General features: G+C 42.5%; 1 pseudogene; it reads left to right on the top strand.

Annotated features, from left to right (window-relative positions):
* The first annotated feature begins 2,861 nt into the window (after window positions 1-2,861).
* LOC122126543 lies at window positions 2,862-9,247 on the top strand (annotated as a pseudogene).
* Window positions 9,248-9,515: the final 268 nt, after the last annotated feature.

Below are 9,515 nucleotides of genomic sequence, written 5' to 3' on the forward strand. Positions count from 1 at the left end.
GAGGGTTTTTACTCAAGTTTAAAAATACTACTTCCTGTATCATGTGCTTAATTGGAGATGAGACTGATGGACTTTCTAGCCCAGGCTGGCTTTAATCTGTAATCCTTAGATTTTAGGATACTGTGTAGTGCCTTGGTTCCCATGGGACTCTTATTTACTATTAAACACTAAAAGAAAAATAGAGGCGGAAGTTGAGCTGAGGCTCAAGTAGTAGAGCCTGCTAGCTTTGAAATGAAAAACAAAATACCCAACACAAAACAAAACAACCCTCAGCGAGAGTCACTAGGCCTTGAATTCAAGCCTCCCCCCCCCCAAAAAAAAAAGACCTCAGGAGTTGAGTTTTTGTTCCTGCTAGCTTTGAGCAAAAAACAAAAGGCCAAAAATCTCATGGACAGTGAAGTAGTGTGGCCTAAATGTAGAGCCTGCTAGTTTTGATCTAAAAAAAACAAGCCAGGTGCCTCTGGCTCATGCCTGTAATCCTTGCTACTCAGGAAGCTTAGATCTGAGAATCACATTTGGAAGCCAGCCTCGGCTAAAAGGTCCCCTGGTGACTGTTTTTTCCAACTAAGTAGAAGTGGCACTATGTCTGAAAATAGTAGTGTGCCTGCTGTGTCCCTGATGGACAGTTCCTAGGCATTGAGTTCACGCCCCACAACTGACAATATCAAAAAAATTAATTAATTAAATACTGAGCATAAATGAGTAGGCCCTAATAATAAAGGACATGAACTTTGAAAAAGGGGGAAGGGACAATCAAATAAATGAAAAGGTGGAAAAGGAGCATATTAAGGCCTTCTAAATCAAAACTGTAATTCTACCTGTTCAGATTACTGAAAACTGAGGACTTTGGTTCAAAGCCAGTCCAGGCAGGAAAGTACAGGAGACATATTTTACTGTGTTCAGTATGGGGGCTTGAACTTGCTATGTTTTGCTCATGGCTACAGGTCTACTTCTTCCAACCTCTCGGTGGTTATTAGAGATAATTGTCTCATTGACTTTCTTGCCCAAGACTGGCATTGAAACATGATTCTCAGATTTCAGTCCTTCCTGTAATGCTCTTGACTTTCTGTTGATATTCTAATCTCCTATTAACCATGAAAAAATGCAAAAGTTGAGCTGTGGCCCAAGTAGTGAAACCAGCTACTATTAAGGTAAAAATAAATAAACCTCAAGGAAAGTCATCATGACTTAATTTCAAGACCTAAGAACCACCACTCAATTAAAAAAAAATAGAACCTCAGTCACTGTGACCTGAGTTTAAGCCCTAGAAAAAGAGCTGCAAAAAAGAAAAACAGCCTGTAGTTTACCTGTGGTCAAAGTTGTAGGTCATGGTAGTTTCAAGGGAAACAAAAAAACAGCATAATAGTTAGTGCCTAATAACAAATGCCAAAAAGAAAGAAATAATAAATAACTGAAAAGGTGAAAGAAGAGGTAATTAAAGATTTGTAAATGTTGACTCACACTTATAATTCTGAATGCTAAGGAAACAGAAATCTGTAGGTCATGGTTCAAAGCCATACTGGACAGGAAAGTCCATGAACTTTGCTTCAGTGTGTTCAGTGGAGGGACTTAAAATTGAAGTGTTCTGCTCAAGGCTACAGCTCTACTATCTTCCACCTATTAGGTTGACTGGAGTTAAGAGGCTCATTGACTTTCCTGCCCAGGCTGACTTTGAACTCTGATCCTCAGATTTCAAGCCTCTCTGTACTGCCCTGGACTACCCATGGAATTCTTGCCTCATATTAATCACTTAAAAAAGGCAGAAGTTTAGCTGTGGCTCAAGTAGTAGAGCCATCTACCCTTCAGTTAACTAAGTAAATCAATAAAACCTCAGAAAGAGAGGAGAGGAATGAGAGTGAAAGACAGAACATCTTACAGTAAGCAAAAGGAAAGAAATGTATATATCACCTGGAAGAAATAATTGTATTGTCAAAGCTTATAGAATTGTATTGTCAAAGCTAATAGAATTCACAAACTTTATCGACCATAATAATGACAATTTGCATTGTGAAGGTTAAAATATGTCTGTGACTTCAACTAAATATCACTATTCCACAATATTCTGAAATAAGAGAAATTTAGGTAATCACCTAATCTCAATAATAGTAAAAATCTCAGAAAGAGTCACCAGGCCTTAATTTCAAGCCCTAACACCAACATGCCTAACTCCGGCCAAACACACACACACACACACACACACACACACACACACATACACAGAGCAGGAGCTGAGTTCTCACGCTTGGAGCAGAAGCCAAATGAAACAAAAAGTAGACTGTAGTAGACCTATGGCTTAAGTAATAAAGCAAGCTGCTTTTAAGAGAAAAGAAAAGAAAACCTGAGTATGAAGGCAAGGCCCTAAGCCCCTGACTCTTCCCAGAATGGAAATCAGTCATGGAATCCAACAGAACGTGCCCCTTCAGTTCTAGGCCCTCCTATCAAAAATAGATGGTAGGCTTGTTCTTGGCTTCTGGCACAAGTACCTTGTGTAGAGGAAGCCCCTCCTCTTGCTTCCTGGATCCCAGGGTTCAGCCTCTCTTGTGAGTCAGGGTGGGAGGTGGATGGCAGTGTGGCAAGAGGTTCCAAATAGAGTGGCAGCTGTGCTAATTGACTTGAGGCTGACAGCTGGATGCCAGGGTTAAGTGATAACAGGTAGCTATCTCTGATTACCCAGCAGTAGGCAGACTGAGTTGGAGCACCTGCTGGCTCTGCCTATCAAGTCCACCCCATCTCCTCTGCCCCGTAACAACCAGACGTTTAAATGGGGATCTGAGTTGGCTGTGTCAGATTCCTGCTCCCCAGCCCTACCTGTTTTCCTCTGTGTACACCACTGCTGAGGACACACATCCAACTCTTTGCAGCCCTACACCGTGAGGGAGATCGTGTACATACAGGCAAGCCACTGTGGCAACCAGATTGGCGCAAAGGGGAGCATGACACTGGCCTAGGATCCTAGTCTCAAATTTAGGGGGATGAGGAGGAAGAGGATGGGGTTGGAGGGTGCAGGTGGTGGTGGTCATGTCTAGGCTGAGGTAGGTGGGGCTCCATAGTAGTCCCTAACCTCCTGGAAATCAAGTCCCCCAGATAGTTTCCCCAATTTCCCTAATTTGTGTGGCCCAGGTGGGTGTGGTTTTTTAAGCAAGGCTGGGGTGGTTTCAAATCCCTTGCATGTCTTAGTCTTACCTGAGACTCAAGTCATTGTACTTAGTTTCCTGGGAATAGACTAATGCATTTTTGGTCTGATTTGAATGAAAGGAGTGCAGTGTCTTTGAGCTGACAGATACAGAGGATTCCCTTTTTGTCAACTGATGAGTATTAGATAATTGAGAACAGTTCATCCACCTTAATGCAAATTTCTCTGAGTTTTCATGCCCTATCTCAGTTCCCTTAAGTTGGGTGTTTTCTAAATCAGTGGTTGTCGGTGTATGATCTGAGGACCCTTGGGGTTCTGGAGACCCTTCTAGCTGAGTCTTCAAGTTACTGCTTTGGCAATTTCATGTCCATATAAGGCCAGGTTCTCATCATAGAATCCAAACAGAATATGGTATCCCGTAAGATGGAATAAACATAGGAGAACCCAGATGTCTTCTATTCAGCCAGATAGCAAAGAGATTAACAAAACTAAAATACCATCAATTTTTGTGCTTTTTTTAATTTAAAAAAATCTAATTTTTTTACAAAAATATTTGTGTCAACAGGACTTGGGTTTCTTATAGTTACTTTAAAATCCATTGTTTGGACAGTTAACATTCTAGGCCATAATACACTTCTAGTTCCATCTCAGTTTTGGGAAATGCTAAGCAATGAGTACAACATTGACTGCACTGGCAACTATTATGTAGACAGCAGCTTACAGCTGCAGAGAATCGAGGTATATTACAATGAGGCAGCTAGTGAGTGTCTCCTGTCCGGCTTCCAATACTGTGGCAGAATAGGTCCCTGGGGAATACTAATGACAAGGAAGGAGTTCCTGCCTTTCTTAGGGTGGTATTGTAGTTCGAATTTGGGGCCTCAATCTTGTAAGTCAAGTGCTGTATCCACCTGAGCCACTCCACCATATATTTTGTTTTAATTTTTGAGTATACACTTGTGAATTTCCTCAGGAAAGCCTTTTACTGAATTCCCCCTACCTGTACTTGCTGACTAGCCACACCTGGATTTTTTTTTTTTTTGTCGTGGGGCTTCAACTCTGGGCATAGGCATTGTCCTTCATCTCTTCAATCTTTCTTTTCCTTTTATTATCAGGGGTTCCTTTTTTTAGAACTCTCTGGGCTTCTGTGATAACTCCTTCTAGCTTAGTTTAATTCATTAATTCTGCTTGTTGTAACATATTTGGAAATTTTAAGTTTTTATGTTTACTATGCGTGAGCCGCAAAACCGCTTGTGAAGTTGTAGGAGTTTTTGGAGGCAGCGTCACATCAGATGATTGATTGGGGCATCGCACATTTAATCTTTGGTCCTAGTTTTTATTATTTAGAGAAGTCATCTCTATTGGACTGGAAAGAAACAACATGCTCTGTTCACAGATCAATAGAAAAATAGCCAAAACGAGAATAAAAGCAAAGAATGTACAGCCAAGAAGAATATAGGTAAGAATAAAGGTAGAGGCTATAAAGGTGCAGCCAAGTGTATGGGAAGCCTTGAACCAACACCCCCTTCCTGCAGGCATGCTTCCTTAAAGCTCTTTGTCTAACGCAATCTCATGCAGACTCCGCAGGAGGTGGCATGACACCAACTATTTCAGGTAGTTTCTTGGAGATGAGAGTCTCCCAGAATTTCCTGCCCCAGCTGGCTTCAATCTGCGATCCTAAGATCTCAGACTTTTGAGTAGCTAGAATTTCACCCTTCAGCAACCAGAGCCCAGTTGCATTGCCCTCTTTAAAATACAGATTAAATTTCTAAAAAAAATTTTTGAAATTGAAAATTTTAAAATTTTAAAGAGGGATGTTCAGTCACTAATATATATGTGAATAGTCCAAATCATAAAGCATAAATAAAGTGTCTCACCTTGAAATCTATAACACTTCTGGACTTCAGCATTTTGAATATGAATACTTAGCCAACAATAAATTCTTTTTAAGGTTTTTAAAGTAAAAAACATTGTTGTGATGTAGAAAAACCCAATAATAATGTGTAAACACTGCTTTTAAATGATATATATTGTCTTTCCTAATACAAACAACCTTACTGAAGTCTACAGAGTAGATTGTCAGTTTTTGTAACTGTCAATGTGAAATTCATTTAATTTTATATAAAGAGTTTCCATTCTACATCATTGTATACAAACAGAATCGTAGATAATTGGTTTTCCTGTGTAATAAACCAATGAAAAAGTGCAAACAAAAGGACAGAGCTATTTAATGTATTTGAGTTTTATAGATCTACATTTGGGGATGTCCTCACCTTGGTATTTTGTGTTGATATTGCTTAAGTAAGATATAAGACTTTAATCTTGTGGTTCCTTGGTTGAGAGTCATTGTGTGGAATTGTGTCACTGCTATGAACAGTATTTTATGTTGTGTCTTTATTAGATCCTGTATACCAGGCAGGATGGCCAGTTTTCTTCATGTCATTGTTTAGGAAGGGGGCAGTCTCAAACTCATGTTTATATCATTTTAACTGATATCCCTTTTGAAAAATCAGGTTAAATGGCAAATTGCAAGTAATTGCCCAAGGTTGCTCTGAGTATTTGAATACAGGGAAATGTGCTATTTGATAACAATTATTGAAACATTATAACACAAGAAATATGAATTTTATGTATTTTCCCCAGGAAAGCATTATACTTGAATTCCCCCTACATCTACTTGCTGAAGAGCCACACCTGGCTCTTTTGTTTTGTTTGTTTGTTTTTTTGTCGGCAGTGGCACTTAAACTCTGGGCCTATGCACTGTGCCCCAACTCTTCTGTTCAAGACAAGCAGCCCTACCACTTAAGCCACAGTGCCATTTCTGGTTTTCTATTAGTTTATTGGAGATAAGAGTCTCACAGACTTTCCTGCCCACGCTGGCTTTGAACAGTGATGATTTCCAACTTCAGAGTTGCTAAGATTATAGGCATGAGCCACTGGTGCTCTGTACCTAGCTACTTTTAATTGGGGAAGGGAAGGGATAGTGGGAGAACAACAAAGGAATGGGTAACAATGTTCGACAATAAATGTTCTCATTTCCTTACTCATGTAACTGTAACTCCTCTATACAGCAACTTTACAATAAAAATAAAATTAACAAAAAAGAGAAAGCTTCTTGCTGATAGGCAATGATGACTCACACCAATAATCCTAGCTACTCAGGAGGCTGAGAAATGAGAATCATCGTTCAAATCCAGCCTGGGCAGGAAAGTCCCTGAGACCCTTATCAACAATAAACAACTCAGAAAACTGAAAGTTGGACTGTGGCTCAAGTGATAGAGTGCTAGCCTTGAGCTGAAGAGCTGAGGGACAGTGCCCAGGCCCAGAGTTCAAGCCCCACCATGAACAACAACAACAACAAAAAAGGTGTTGTCATCTTTCTTTTGCCCCATTAGACTCAAAGCCTGATGCTCATCTTTGCCTCCTGAGTAGCTGAGATTTCAGCCACCATGCCCAAAGCAAAGGAATAAAATGCATGGAAATAGACAACTGCAAACGTCCTTAAAGTTGCTGAAGCCTCTTGCATGGTGATTCATTCTCAAGATATCTTTTCTGTTTCCATGTCTGAAATGCTGTAATTTCTATAATGAATGCTGAGAGCCACTTAGAATCATAAGCTCTGCTCCTAAGTTCCTTGTCAAGTATAGGCCCAAGTCAACTCTTGTTCCCACAGGCAACAAATATGTTCCTTGGGCCATCATGGTGGACCTAGAGCCTGGCACCTTAGACTTAGTAGGATCAGAACCACAGAGTTTCAGTCCAGACACTTCATATTTAGTATGTCAGCATGGTCCATAGAAGATGGCTAACAGGCACCCCTCCTTCCTAACATCCAGACACTCCAGTTCCCAGAGCTGAGCTGAGCCTTTATTCATCTAGATATCATCCTCACCTAACCCACCTATTTCAGTCCACAGGAGTCATGTCCCTGTCCACTCAATCAGCACAGATAAATACCAGTCTGCAAACAGCCTCTGAAGGGAATGATCAGCGAGCAGGGAACGCCTCCAACAAGGTTTCAGTGCTGCTGGCCATTTCAAATACCTGGCAATAACAGGGAACCATTTCAGGACACCAGAAATCAAAGCACAGCTATGTGTGAGCAAGGTGCAGACAAGTGCCTGCAGCTTAGCTTCCCTCTGACCATTCTGTTCTCCTGTTCCTCCTGTGAAAGTAAGTACTTTTCCAGTATTGAGGCAGACTCTGTTCATTTTTTTTTGGTCGGTCGTGGGGCTTGAACTCTGGGCCTGAGCACTGTACCTCAGCTCTTCAGCTCAAGGCAAGCACTCTACCGCTTGAACCACAGCATCCCTTCTGGCTTTTTCTGTTTATGTGGGGTTGAGGAATCGATCCCAGGGCCTTGTGCATGTGAGGCAAGCACTCTACCACTGAGACCCCTTCCCATCACCAGGCTCTGTTCATTTTTAGAAGTACGTGGTTTGGGTTAAAATGTATCTTCCTCCACATTGTCTTTACTTTCTTTAGAACCTGGGTGATTTGTAGGGTCCCAGATACATTGAAAACATTTCCTGGGGGCTAGGAAGGTGGCTCAGCAGTACCGTGCTTGCCTTGCATGCATGAGGCCCTGGGTTCGATTCCTCAGCACCATATAATCAGGAAAAAAAGCCAGAAGTGGTGCTGTGGCTTAAGTGGTAGAGCACTAGGCTTGAGCTGAAGAGCTGAGGGACAGCGCCCAGGCCCAGAGTTCAGGCCCACGACTAGACCCCAAAAAAGAAAACATTTCCTTTATTTCACCAGTGTATCTAAAATAATAGCCAAAGTTGCTCAGAGGAGCCTATAGTCTTCACAATGCATATAGCAAAGTCATTATTCCTGGAGTATGTGTCTCATCATGTCTTTGTGTCTGATAGGCCAGAACAGAGCAGGCAATAACTGGGCCAAGGGCCACTACACAGAGGGAACCGAGCTGGTGGAGTCTGTGCTGGAAGTGGTGAGCAGAAAGGTGTGTCTGTCTCCAGGGTTTCTAGCTGGCCTACTCCCTGGGAGGTGGCACCAGGTCAGGCATGGGCACCCTGATTCTCAACAAGATCCGAGAGGAGTTCCCAGACAGCATCATGAACACCTTCAGTGTCATGCCCTTGCCCAAGATGTTGGACACTGGCACCTTAGACTCAGTGAGATTGGAACCATTTGGCCAGAGTTTCAGACCAGACAACTTCATATTTGATATGTCATCATAGTCCATGGGAGATGGCTAACGGGCACCCCTCCTCCCTAACATCCAGACACTCTAGTTCCCAGTGCTGGGCTGAGCCTTTATCCACCTAACCCTATCATCCTCACCTAACCCTACAACACCATCTTGTCTGTCCACCAGTTGGTTGAAAATGTAGATGAAACATTCTGCATTGACAACAAGGCCCTGTATGACATCTGCTTTTGCACCCTGAAGCTGCCCATGCCCACCTATGGAGACCTGAACCACCTGGTGTTGGCTACCATGATCAAGGTCACCACCTGCCTGCGCTTCCCTGCCCAGCTGAATGCAGACCTGCGCAAGCTGGCTGTGAACACGGTGTCCTTGCCCTGCCTGCGCTTCTTCATGCCTGGCCTTGCACCCCTGACAAGCCGTGCCAGCCAGCAGTACAATGCTCTCTCAGTGCCCAAGCTCACCCAGCAGATGTTTACACCAAGAACACGATGGTCACCTGTGATCCCCGCCATGGCTTCTACCTGACAGCGGCTGCCATCTTCCGAGACTGCATGTCCATGAAGGAGGTGGATGAGCAGATGCTCAACTTGCAGAACAAGAACAGCAGCTACTTTGCAGAATGGATCCCCAACAACGTGAAGACACTTGTGTGTGACATTCCCACACATGGCCTCACGATGTTGGCCACATTCATTGGCAACAACACGGCCATCCAGGAACCTTTCAAGCACACCTCAGAGCAGTTCAGTGCCATGTTGCAACACAAGGCATTCTTGCACTGGTATACAAGCGAGGGCATGCATGAGATGGAGTTCACTGAGGCTGAAAGCAACATCAATGACCCGGTGTCCAAGTACCAGCAAATCAAAGATGCCACTGCTGATGAACAGGGGGAATTTGAAGAAGTCTTGTGGAAGAAGAGGTTTAAGACTTCCCATTGCTAGCAGTGCAACAGGAATGCCAGAGCCTGCCTACTGCTTCTCAAATAAATGGTGCTATCCTGAGCTACTGTTGTCCTGCAGTGGGACCTTGCTATGTATCATCATGCTCAGCCTTCTCTGTCAGGAACTCACTGACAGTGAATGTAAAAATGCAGATTTCTTTTAAATATGATTGTTTTAAAACCCTATTTGTATAAATAAAGAAGTATACATTTTATACTATAAATAAAGAAGTATACATTTTATACCCTGAGCCCTTATTCTTCTTTAG

Source organism: Dipodomys spectabilis, unplaced genomic scaffold (genome assembly GCF_019054845.1).
Source record: "Dipodomys spectabilis isolate Male_0828 unplaced genomic scaffold, ASM1905484v1 ptg000283l, whole genome shotgun sequence".
Taxonomy (NCBI): domain Eukaryota; kingdom Metazoa; phylum Chordata; class Mammalia; order Rodentia; family Heteromyidae; genus Dipodomys; species Dipodomys spectabilis.